The sequence below is a fragment of the Oncorhynchus keta genome, chromosome 7 (assembly GCF_023373465.1).
Source record: "Oncorhynchus keta strain PuntledgeMale-10-30-2019 chromosome 7, Oket_V2, whole genome shotgun sequence".
Lineage (NCBI taxonomy): Eukaryota > Metazoa > Chordata > Actinopteri > Salmoniformes > Salmonidae > Oncorhynchus > Oncorhynchus keta.
In genome coordinates this window covers 2,258,706-2,272,417 of record NC_068427.1, presented here as the reverse complement: position 1 = coordinate 2,272,417, position 13,712 = coordinate 2,258,706, and the positions used below count along the sequence as shown (strand labels likewise).

Sequence of the window (13,712 nt, the reverse complement as noted above, 5' to 3'; positions counted from 1 at the left end):
TGAATCTGAAAGTCAGGAATCAGATTCTGACAGTGACAGTGAGGAGCTTCCCCCAGCCCGTGAGAACCCCGAATCTGAGGACCCCTTGTCCACAGACAAAGTCCCAGTTCCCTTTGAAGATGCTGGTGGTGATGGAGGCAGACCGACAGTGGATGAAGTACAGAAGTTCTGTGGTAGCTGGAAGGCTGCCAGCCATTTCACCCCTCCTGGCCCTGTGGTTTGCTTTGATGAATCTCAGTCTGGAGTGCAATGGCCCTTGCCATTTCCATCTGAGGCAGAGTGCTTCAAGATGTTTCTGACAGAGGAGCTGGTGGGAGACACAGTAGAGGAGACCAATCACTATGCCTTGGAGCCTCAGGAGAAGAGAGAGCCAGGAGTGAGGGGGACAACCACAATTAGTGAATTGTATACCTTCCTGGTGACAGTCCTTCTCATGGGGATAGTAAAGAAGAACTCCCTAAGAGAATACTGGAGCACAGATCCTATGTTTGCAACTCCCTTCTTTGCCACCCTATTTTCTCAAGTCTGCTTCCTAGTTCTGCTGCGATGACTGCATTTCATCAACAATGCTACTGCCATCCTAAATGACCCGTGACAAAATAAGAAATGTCAACAGCTGACAGTAAAGTGGCAGGACAAACGAGACATCCATGTCCTCTCCACTGTCCATACAGCAACCATGTCGGCCATAGGGAAGGTGGACCACTTGACTGGAGAAAGAAATATCAAACATGAGTAACGTTACCTCGCGTGTCCGCGGTTATAAGGAATATACACAAATATATTATGCTCCATACACACAAATATATTATTCTCCATACACACAGTGAGCTACGGTAGAAACAGTATAACACAACATACAGAAACTATTATAACATAATAAGGCACTTACTTTGATAGAAATGCAGTCTGAATTTGAACATGGGTGTCTGTAGTGACACCTCTAGCACTGAGACGCTGTGCCTTAGACAGCTGCGCCACTTGGGAGTCATAAGGTCATGGCAGCTTCAAAATATAACACATGCTAATACTTCTCTGACGCAATTAGCATTGTTTTCCAGAGCTCAAATCAAATCAAATCAAATTTATTTATATAGCCCTTCGTACATCAGCTGATATCTCAAAGTGCTGTACAGAAACCCAGCCTAAAACCCCAAACAGCAAACAATGCAGGTGTAAAAGCACGGTGGCTAGGAAAAACTCCCTAGAAAGGCCAAAACCTAGGAAGAAACCTAGAGAGGAACCGGGCTATGTGGGGTGGCCAGTCCTCTTCTGGCTGTGCCGGGTAGAGATTATAACAGAACATGACCAAGATGTTCAAATGTTCATAAATGACCAGCATGGTCGAATAATAATAAGGCAGAACAGTTGAAACTGGAGCAGCAGCAGTCAGGTGGAATGGGGACAGCAAGGAGCCATCATGTCAGGTAGTCCTGGGGCACTGTCCTAGGGCTCAGGTCCTCCGAGAGAGAGAAAGAAAGAGAGAATTAGAGAGAGCATATGTGGGGTGGCCAGTCCTCTTTTGGCTGTGCCGGGTGGAGATTATAACAGAACGTGGCCAAGATGTTCAAATGTTCATAAATGACCCAGCATGGTTGAATAATAGTAAGGCAGAACAGTTGAAACTGGAGCAGGAGCATGGCCAGGTGGACTGGGGACAGCAAGGAGTCCTCATGTCAGGTAGTCCTGGGACATGGTCCTAGGGCCCAGGCCAGTTTAAACTGGAGCAGCAGCATGGCCAGGTGGACTGGGGACAGCAAGGAGTCATCATGTCAGGTAGTCCTGGGGCATGGTCCTAGGGCTCAGGTCCTCCGAGAGAGAGAAAGAAAGAGAGAAGGAGAGAATTAGAGAACGCACACTTAGATTCACACAGGACACCGAATAGGACAGGAGAAGTACTCCAGATATAACAAACTGACCCTAGCCCCCCGACACATAAACTACTGCAGCATAAATACTGGAGGCTGAGACAGGAGGGGTCAGGAGACACTGTGGCCCCATCCGAGGACACCCCCGGACAGGGCCAAACAGGAAGGATATAACCCCACCCACTTTGCCAAAGCACAGCCCCCACACCACTAGAGGGATATCTTCAACCACCAACTCACCATCCTGAGACAAGGCCGAGTATAGCCCACAAAGATCTCCGCCACGGTACAACCCAAGGGGGGGGGGGGGCAACCCAGACAGGCCGACCACAACAGTGAATCAACCCACCCAGGTGACGCACCCCCCCCAGGGACGGCACGAGAGAGCCCCAGCAAGCCAGTGACTCAGCCCCCGTAACAGAGCTAATAGAAGAATGTAGCTAGCTACCTAAGCATTGAGTATAACACCATAAAGGTTATGAAATGAGTAACGTTACCTCGCGTGTCCGCTTTAAAAGGAATATACACAAAAATATTATGCTATAGTAGAAACAACATAACACGACATGCAGAAACTATTATAACGTAAAACGGAACTTACTTTGAAGAAACGCACACATATCCTAAGTTATTATTGGTAACGAAAACAACTATGACTGCGATGAAGGCAACAGACGGAAATGTGGAACACGTGTGTGCAGGACAGGCGATGAGCAAATGTCTGCAGACTTGAACTGCACAAACAATTGGGAAGTGTTTGGGGAATTTTGTCCGGGTCAGGAATGTTTAAAAAACTTTATTGTTCCACAAAAGTAAAAATGACTACTTTTATGTGAATGAATTCAAACTTGTCTTAGAAAATAAAAAACTTGTTAGAAAATCATTTAAAATTGACAAGTAGAAAACGGCTTATAAATAAAAACAGGCTGCGTGCCTTGGTTTGAGGGCAGTGCGGATTAAATGTACTGTTGCGTAACAATCACATTCTGGAATGGAGAGAACATTCTAACATCACATGCATAAAAAAAAACACACTGGGGTGACCATTAGAGATATTTGGAACTTGCGCATGAAAGGGTTAACTAATTATGTTTACTTCTGAAGGTAATTGGTTGCACCAGATCGTATTTAGGGGCTTCATAGCAAAGGGGTGAATACATATGCACGCACCACTTTTGCGTTTGGAATTTCATTTGAAATTTTTGAAACAAGTAATTGTTTTCATTTCACTTCACCAATTTGGACTATTTTATGTATGTCCATGACACGAAATCCAAATAAAAATCCATTTAAATTACAGCTTGTAATGCAACAAAATAGGAAAAACGCCAAGGGGATGAATACTTTTGCAAGGCACTGTAGGTATCATTTAGCTAATACCATTTTAAAGTTTATTAGGAAGTGTAATTAATCTTAGCCTACAATGTCCGTTGCACCACGGAAATCCATTTAACATAATAAAACATTCTCCTACAAAATCCGTCTGTTTAACCCCCTAACGTTGATGAATGGAAGTATATTTGGAGATAGTTTAGTGCCTAAAATGAAGGGGAAAATAGTTTACTAATGTTTCTTATATCGCAGGACAGACACATCAAAATAAACTTATTAGAGATTTTTTTTCATGTGGTGAATCTGTTATTCAATGTGTGACTAGGGTGGGCAGTCTAGTTTTTCGTTGCTAGGTTGGCCTAGTATGGTTCCCAATCAGAGGCAGCTGTCTATCGTTGTCTCTGATTGGGAATCATATTTAGGCATTCTTTTGCCACCTGTTTTGTGTGGGATCTTGTTTTTGTATTGTAGCCTTGTTGCACTACAACGCTGCACGTTCGTTTTGGTACTCTTTATTGTTTTGTTGCTGGTTCACATTAATAAACATGATGAACGCCTTCCACGCTGCACCAATCCTTCCAACGCCGATCGTTACAGTGTTTGTATTGGCCAATAGCAGTAATGCAAAATTCAATGTTTCATCCAATATTTGATACCTTAAGGGGTCTTAAAATTCTCAATCAAATAGCTAAATAATACTTAGTATGACCATCTTTAAAACAATTCCACATGTTATAATACTTCTATCTTTAGTTGGGATAATGCAATATATAAAAATGAATACGCTTCCCATTTTTTATAAAGTTGTTTCAAAGTCTTCCCTTGTCTCTACCAAAATTATTATTAAAATTTCTGAATCAACTGATTTCTACCTTCATCTGGAATAGCAAACCTCCAAGAATAAAAAAAACCAAACACTTAAGATGCCCTAATGGTGTTTTAGCTTTTAAGTAATTTAATATTCACATTTTGGCTTCATGCCCCTGAGACAGACTAGTGCCTTATAAAAGCTTGGTCCTGTCACCTTTCCTCTGTCTCTGCCTTTGTTAGATCAATTACACACATTACTGCATCCACATTTCCAGTTGTAATTTCTTCTCTTAACTTCTTCGATATAGGGGGCGCTCTTTTAATTTTTGGATAAAAAAAGTTCCCGTTTTAAACAAGATATTTTGTCACGAAAAGATGCTCGACTATGCATATAATTGACAGCTTTGGAAAGAAAACACTCTGACATTTCCAAAACTGCAAAGATATTATCTGTGAGTGCCACAGAACTGATGCTACAGGCACCAAGATGAAATTTCAAACAGGAAATGCCCCAGATTTTGCCCCAATGTCTCCTTATATGGCTGTGAATGCGCAAGGAACACTTGCTGTCGTTTCCCCAAGGTGTCTGCAGCATTGTGACATATTTGTAGGCATATCATTGGAAGATTGACCATAAGAGACTACATTTACCAGGTGCTCGCTTGGTGTCCTCCGTTGCAATTATTGCGTAATCTCCAGCTGCGTGCATTTTTCCATTTACTTCAGAGGAGAAACCCAACTGCCACGAATGACTTATCATCGAATAGATATGTGAAAAACACCTTGAGGACTGATTCTAAACAACGTTTGCCATGTTTCTGTCGATATTATGGAGTTAATTTGGAAAAAATTTTGGCGTTGTAATGACTGAATTTTCTGGTTTTTTTCTTAGCCAAACGTGATGAACAAAACGGAGCGATTTCTCCTACACAAATAATCTTTTTGGAAAAACTGAACATTTGCTATATAACTGAGAGTCTCCTCATTGAAAACATCTGAAGTTCTTCAAAGGTAAATTATTTTATTTGAATGCTTTTATTGTTTTTGTGAAAATGTTGCCTGCTGAATGCTAGGCTTAATGCTATGCTAGCTATCAATACTCTTACACAAATGCTTATGTAGCTATGGTTGAAAAGCATATTTTGAAAATCTGAGATGACAGTGTTGTTAACAAAAGGCTAAGCTTGTGAGCCAATATATTTATTTCATTTCATTTGCGATTTTCATGAATAGTTAACATTGCATTATGCTAATGAGCTTGAGGCTATGATTACGCTCCCGGATACGGGATTAATCGACGCAAGAAGTTAATATGGCTGCGATCCCCGTACAGGGATCAACATCAGGGGAAATTTCAGAGTGACAACTAAAAATACAACGTGATAACATTAAACATTCTTGGAAATGCAAGTGTCTTACATCCTTCAAAAGATTAGGATCTTGGTAATCAAACTACGTTTTCCGATTTAAAATAGCTATAACAGAGAACAGATACCATGCTTTTGTTTGAGAAGAGCAATCAACAACAAAAACATTTTCGGCCATGACAGTTTTTACACATTCACTTCTGAAGGTAAAATTCTGACTTACATTCTGATATCTTGCTCTTATTTCTCTTTCTGAGGGTCCCAGTGATCAAATGAAGTGCAGTTTTCTTTGATAAAATCAATTTTTTATACCCTTAATCGAAACATTTTGTAACACGTTTGTGCCGTGATTTCCATCTCTATCAATTTTTTACGGAGCATTCGACGTAATTACACACGGTAAACCATCGTTTATCTAGTCATGGTTGGTTTCAGTGCATTCCTCTGGATGTTTGCAACACAGTCAAACGTTGTTGTTTTTTTTGCGGGGAGTTTTGACCGAAGTGAACTGATTTGAAGACAACGAGACATGACGACCTTGCGCACAAATAATTTTAGCGTTGATTGATTGTATTTCTGCCCAATGACCACTTATCTTCTTGAAATCTAGCTGGGTAGATAGCCAATGAGCTGAGGTAAACGGCAGTATGTCATGGTTTTGGGTTGGACCACCATTCCTTGTTTGTAAATGCACGCATAAGGAACTCCACTCTCGACTTGACTATCAGAGGAGTTGCTGTGACGCTTGTTACGCGCAGCAGTCTTTCGGACAGTTGTATTTTCAACGATTTCATTGAAGACATTATGACGAATAAATCAGGAAAAGCAAAGTCAAAGTCTAAAGTGAAAGTGAAAAAGTGAAAGTGAGACAGATTTTTTGTTTGAGGAATCTTTGAGTGTTATGATTCAAACAGGAACTGAGGAGCTGTTTCTGCAAGGACAGGACATACTTCTGGACAGGTAAGTGCTAATGCCGTTTTATGAAATATAAATATACACTGCTCAAAAAAATAAAGGGAACACTTAAACAACACAATGTAACTCCAAGTCAATCACACTTCTGTGAAATCAAACTGTCCACTGAGGAAGCAACACTGATTGACAATAAATTTCACATGCAGTTGTGCAAATGGAATAAACAACAGGTGGAAATTATAGGCAATTAGCAAGACACCCCTAATAAAGGAGTGGTTCTGCAGGTGGTGACCACAGACCACTTCTCAGTTCCTATGCTTCCTGACTGATGTTTTGGTCACATTTGAATGCTGGCGGTGCTTTCGCTCTAGTGGTAGCATGAGACGGAGTCTACAACCCACACAAGTGGCTCAGGTAGTGCAGCTCATCCAGGATGGCACATCAATGTGAGCTATGGCAAGGTTTGCTGTGTCTGTCAGCGTAGTGTCCAGAGCATGGAGGCGCTACCAGGAGACGTGGAGGAGGCCGTAGGAGGGCAACAACCCAGCAGCAGGACGGCTACCCCCGCCTTTGAGCAAGGAGGAGCAGGAGGAGCACTGCCAGAGCCCTGCAGAATGACCTCCAGCAGGCCACAAATGTGCATGTGTCTGCTCAAACGGTCAGAAACAGACTCCATGAGGGTGGTATGAGGGCCCGACGTCCACAGGTGGGGGTTGAGCTTACAGCCCAACATCGTGGAGGACGTTTGGCATTTGCCCAGAGAACACCAAGATTGGCAAATTCGCCACTGGCGCCCTGTGCTCTTCACAGATGAAAGCAGATTCACACTGAGCACATGTGACAGACGTGACAGAGTCTGGAGACGCCATGGAGAACGTTCTGCTGCCTGCAACATCCTCCAGCTTGACCGGTTTGGCGGTGGGTCAGTCAAGGTGTGGGGTTGCATTTCTTTGGGGGGCCGCACAGCCCTCCATGTGCTCGCCAGAGGTAGCCTGACTGCCATTAGGTACCGAGATGAGATCCTCAGACCCCTTGTGAGACCATATGCTGGTGCGGTTGGCCCTGGGTTCCTCCTAATGCAAGACAATGCTAGACCTCATGTGGCTGGAGTGTGTCAGCAGTTTCTGCAAGATAAAGGCATTGATGCTATGGACTGGTCCGCCCGTTCCCCAGACCTGAATCCAATTGAGCACATCTGGGACATCATGTCTCGCTCCATCCAGCAATGCCACGTTGCACCACAGACTGTCCAGGAGTTGGCGGATGCTTTAGTCCAGGTCTGGGAGGAGATCCCTCAGGAGACCATCCGCCACCTCATCAGGAACATGCCCAGGCATTGTAGGGAGGTCATACAGGCAAGTAGGAGGCCACACACACTACTGAGCCTCATTTTGCCTTGTTTTAAGGACATTACATCAAAGTTGGATCAGCATGTTGTGTGGTTTTCAAACTCCAAATCCAGACCTCCATGGGTTGATGCATTTGATTTCCATTGATCATTTTTGTGTGATTTTGTTGTCAGCACATTCAACTATGTAAAGAAAAAAGTATTTAATAAGAATATTTCATTCATTCAGATCTAGGATGTGTTATTTTATTGTTCCCTTTATTTTTTGGAGCAGTATATATATATATATATATATATATATATATATATATACTATATATGTGTCTCAAATACATATATCTTAAATTAGAAAATATAAAATTCACTTGAGAGGATCAACAGTCAGGTTCTGCTCCTTTTGGCAACCTTTTCTTTCACTCGCATCTAGTACTTTTTCTTCTTTCTTCTTTCTTTTTATTATTATATACTTTTACAGTCTGTTTAATAAATATTTTTGCCTGCAGATGTGTATTTCTACTTATAGACCATATATTCACTAATTTATCACATGAAGATTAATTTTAAACTATGATCCAACATGTATGCACTTTATATATATCCGCAGAGTACGACCCTGCCTCACACAGGAAGCGGCGCAGGTCCTAATCCAGGCACTTGTCATCTCCCGTCTGGATTACTGCAACTCGCTGTTGGCTGGGCTCCCTGCCTGTGCCATTAAACCCCTACAACTCATCCAGAACGCCGCAGCCCGTCTGGTGTTCAACCTTCCCAAGTTCTCTCACGTCACCCCGCTCCTCCGCTCTCTCCACTGGCTTCCAGTTGAAGCTCGCATCCGCTACAAGACCATGGTGCTTGCCTACGGAGCTGTGAGGGGAACGGCACCTCAGTACCTCCAGGCTCTGATCAGGCCCTACACCCAAACAAGGGCACTGCGTTCATCCACCTCTGGCCTGCTCGCCTCCCTACCACTGAGGAAGTACAGTTCCCGCTCAGCCCAGTCAAAACTGTTCGCTGCTCTGGCTCCCCAATGGTGGAACAAACTCCCTCACGACGCCAGGACAGCGGAGTCAATCACCACCTTCCGGAGACACCTGAAACCCCACCTCTTTAAGGAATACCTAGGATAGGATAAAGTAATCCTTCTCACCCCCCCTTAAAAGATTTAGATGCACTATTGTAAAGTGGCTGTTCCACTGGATGTCATAAGGTGAATGCACCAATTTGTAAGTCGCTCTGGATAAGAGCGTCTGCTAAATGACTTAAATGTAAATGTATATACATTTTAAAAAGTATAGCATTATTCTCTGGGATGGAAAGGTGGGTGGGATTGGGGTGGGGGGTTGGAGCTGTTCTTTGTGAGTGAAAAAAACTAACAATTCTGCAATTGTATATTTGAAATCTATAATAAAAATATGTATACTGTGTATAGAAAAATCTGTAATTTGATATTGAGATAAAAACAACTGCATTGGGACTTTAAATATTTGAAAATTCCTTTCAATTAAACCGAGAGGATCTTTGTCAGGCCATGGTTGCATGTAATTGCTCTCCTCTGAACTTAAATTAACTCAAGCACACTCCAAATCGAAAGTAGCCCTTGCGGTAAGCATTTCTAAAGCCCCCGTTTTTTACAAAAAAAACATCTAAAAACATGGCCGAATGTGGCCAAGTGACGATTTATGTATTCTGTAGCACCCTACAATCTCATGTTCCATTCTAAATGCATTACACCTAGATGTAACCATTTCTGAGGATGTTTCTTCCGATCCACCTGTTACTATTATTCCATTTAAGTTTGTTGGGCTAGTATAGTGAGATTTCAGTCTCAACAACAGTTACAGCATTACATTGGGTGGATTATGAGAGCAGAGAATAGGTGAGGAGAGTGAGACAGTATCATGGCATACAGATCAATGGAAGCATTTAATGACCACCAAGACACCCCGACAATTACAGAGATAGAATATTTGACGATGACAACAACATCAACAACACTACAATGCGTATCCAGACAAACTGTCTGACCATGCAAACAAAGAGATGCTGGAATAAATGGATTGGAAACATCCGAATGTGAAACATACGTTCTAAGTGTGAGAACTCTGTCCGAAAGAATACACTTTTGGAAGCTTTTGAGAGTTGAGCACATATTTAAATTTGTGTTTTTCGTTATTATGGTCTAAATTAATAAATTATGAGTTGGGGTAATGAGTATGTTTAGGAATTATTGTCGCAGGCACTCCGGGAGTGAGTAAAAGTCCGGGTTGGTTTGATCACGTGAGAAAATCACTTACACAGAAATTGGAGCGAAATGAAACACTTCACTCTAAAAGGTGACAAACAAATATTCGCTGGCATCAGAAGTAGGGGAGGACTACTTTCTTACATGGACATCATGTTTATGTGAGTGCAGAATAACAGCCAAAGGACTAAAACATTCCGGTCAGTGTCTTGGTCTTCCATCTACTCAAACATCTAGAAAATGTCATAATTCAAAAATCGCAGACAGGGCAAGAACAAGAGTAGGACTATGTCAGTCCTGGCTTGTTTCAAGCAACAAGGAACTGTTTTGATTAACCCGGCAAGAATACTTATTTTCCACCATAATTTGCAAATAAATTCATTAAAAATCCCGCAATGTGATTTTCTGGATTTATTTTCTCATTTTTTTTCCCCGGAGGTCCTGGTACTGTCATAGTTGAAGTGTACCTATGATGAAAATTACAGGCCTCTCTCATCTTTTTAAGTGGGAGAACTTGCACAATTGGTGGCTGACTAAATACTTTTTTGCCCCACTGTACTTCGTGCCACGCCTTCTCAAATACAGTCTCTTGTAATGACTGGTATATACCCACCCAATATTCAAACAAAGAATGATGCTTTCAATATTTTACAAATTGTAGGGGAAAATATTTCACTCACATTCATAGAAATCCGTAAATATTGGGCAGGTATTTCTAGTTGTCCACATATTATCAGTCAGAACCATCCAGAGTAGTGATGCTAGTCGGGCGGGAGGGTGCGGCCAGCAATTGGTTGAAAGGCATACACTTAGTTTTACTAGCATGGAGGTTTACATTTACATTTACATTTAAGTCATTTAGCAGACGCTCTTATCCAGAGCGACTTACAAATTGGTGCATTCACCTTATGACATCCAGTGGAACAGCCACTTTACAATAGTGCATCTAAATCTTTTAAGGGGGGTGAGAAGGATTACTTTATCCTATCCTAGGTATTCCTTAAAGAGGTGGGGTTTCAGGTGTCTCCGGAAGGTGGTGATTGACTCCGCTGTCCTGGCGTCGTGAGGGAGTTTGTTCCACCATTGGGGAGCCAGAGCAGCGAACAGTTTTGACTGGGCTGAGCGGGAACTGTACTTCCTCAGTGGTAGGGAGGCGAGCAGGCCAGAGGTGGATGAACGCAGTGCCCTTGTTTGGGTGTAGGGCCTGATCAGAGCCTGGAGGTACTGAGGTGCCGTTCCCCTCACAGCTCCGTAGGCAAGCACCATGGTCTTGTAGCGAATGCGAGCTTCAACTGGAAGCCAGTGGAGAGAGCGGAGGAGCGGGGTGACGTGAGAGGTTTGTTAGCACATTCTCCAAAGAAGGGCCAGATGTATACATAATGGTGTCGTCTGCGTAGAGGTGGATCAGAGAATCACCAGCAGCAAGAGCGACATCAATGATATATACAGAGAAAAGAGTCGGCTCGAGAATTGAACCCTGTGGCACCCCCATAGAGACAACAGGCCCTCCGATTTGACACTGAATTCTATCTGAGAAGTAGTTGGTGAACCAGGCAAGGCCGTCATTTGAGAAACCAAGGCTGTTGAGTTTGCCGATAAGAATGTGGTGATTGACAGAGTCAAAAGCCTTGGCCATATCAATGAATATGGCTGCACAGTATTGTCTTTCATCGATGGCGGTTATGATATCATTTAGGACCTTGAGCATGACGGAGGTGCAACCATGACTAGCTCGTAAACCAGATTGCATAGTGGAGAAGGTACGGTGGGATTTGAAATGGTCGGTGATGTGTTTGTTAACTTGACTTTTGAAGGCCTTAGAAAGGCAGGGTAGGATAGGTCTGTAACCATATAGGTCTGTAACCATTTGGTTCTAGAGTGTATCCCCCTTTGAAGAGGGAGATGACCGCGAGATCTTTCCAATCTTTGGGGATCTCAGACGATACGAAAGAGAGGTTGAACAGGCTAGTAATAGGGGTTGCAACAATTTCGGCGGATGATTTTAGAAAGAGATGGTCCAGATTTTCTAGCCCAGCTGATTTGTATGGATCCAGATTTTGCAGCTCTTTCAGAACATCAGCTATCTTCTGGATTTGGGTGAAGGAGAATCAAGGGGGGGGGCAAGTTGTTGCAGGGGGTGCTGCGATGTTGGCCTGGGTAGGAGTAGCCAGGTGGAAATCATGGCCAGTCATAGAAAAATGCTTATTGAAATGATTGATTATCGTAGATTTATTGGTGGTGACAGTGTTTCCTATCTTCAGTGCAGTGGGCAGCTGGGTGGAGGTGCTCTTATTCTCCATGGACTTAACAGTGTCCCAAAACTTTTGGTAATTAGTGCTACAGGATGCAAATGTTTGTTTGGAAAAGCTAGCCTTAGCTGACTGAGTATATTGGTTCCTTACTTCCCTGAAAAGTCATGGGGGCTATTCGAGGCTAATTCAGAACACCACAGGATGTATTTGTGCTGGTCAAGGGCAGTCAAGTCTGGGGTGAACCAAGGGCTATATCTGTTCTTAGTTCTACATTTTTTGAATGGGGAATGCTTATTTAAGATGGTGAGGAAAGCACTTTTAAAGACCACCATGCATTAAGCCTGAAAAAGTACCAAATACACAACAACAACCTATTTGACCACATTTCAGCTTACGTTTTTTTACCACGACAATGTCCATGAATCAACTTGAGAGCTAGTGATAACCAAGTTAGTACTCCCATGACTAGAATTACAAATGAAACAAATCATATTTGAACTCAATATTTCTGCTTTAGAGTATACATCTATCTCTAAGCTCTGCAACACATGGACTGTCCTTAACCTCTCAAAATGTATCTTGTACACAGTTGTCTGTATGAAAGTGTACATCCTGTGCAGCATCAGATTGTAAGAGGTCCCAAACACAAAGTGTTTCTTGAAGAGCTCATCAAAGGCACCAAGAGTGCTTGTAGAGTTGCATGGCAGAGCTTGCTTGTCCAGGATGATGAAGTAATTATGGATGCTGCTCCTTTTGGTCCCGACAGCAAGGATGTAGATTGCTTTGGACAATGGCAGAAAGGTGTTCCTGGATACTAGTTCTATCAGGTATGAACACTCAGGAGGTGTCTCAACGTGTACGCTGGATGGACATTCATGACACAGCGAGCCATACCCTCTGCCAGAGCCGATAGCATGGAGCAGGAGTCCGGTGGCGATCCGCTTGTCGCCTATACCTGGAAGTGGTCTGCAAAAGAGCGGCCCAGGCTCTCTTCCTGGTATGGCGACAGCGGTGGATGAACATCTGTGCAGAGGGATTGCTGACTTCCTCCTCTTGCTCTGGGAAGAGTGGAGTCTGATATCCTATGGAACACTCAAAGGGCGAGAGACCCGTGGCAGAGCAAGGAAGGGTGTTGCGGGCGTACTCAACCAGTTGCTGGGATGACAGATGACAGGCAAGCCTGGAGGAATGGGCCCACTCCAGGCTTGCAGAGCGGACAGCGTCAGGCACAAAGACCCGGTTTGCCTGGAGTTGAGGCGCTTGGTGGTGCGGAAATACTCTAGGTTTTTGTGGTCTGTCCACACAAAGAATGGATGTTCCGCCCCTCTAGATAGTGCCTCCATTCCTCCAATGCCCACATTGTAGTTCCTCTCTGTGGCATTGAGGCGCAGGGATGCAGCTTAACTTCACTAGGTAGGGGGCATCATTTGGAATTTTGGATGAAAAGTGTGCCCAAGTTAAAATGCCTGCTACTCAGTCCCAGAAGACAGGATATGCATATAATTAATAGATTTGGATGGGAAACACTCCAAAGTTTCCACAACTGTTAACATAATGTCTGTGAGTATAACAGAACTG

At 43.2% G+C, this 13,712-nt stretch overlaps 1 long non-coding RNA gene across 1 annotated transcript; it reads left to right on the top strand.

Moving 5' to 3' along the window:
• The first annotated feature begins 1,067 nt into the window (after positions 1 to 1,067).
• LOC127931272 (uncharacterized) lies at positions 1,068 to 2,149 on the top strand. Its single transcript, XR_008140585.1, has 2 exons — positions 1,068 to 1,457; positions 1,807 to 2,149. It is a non-coding gene; the product is annotated as an uncharacterized LOC127931272 (long non-coding RNA).
• Positions 2,150 to 13,712: the final 11,563 nt, after the last annotated feature.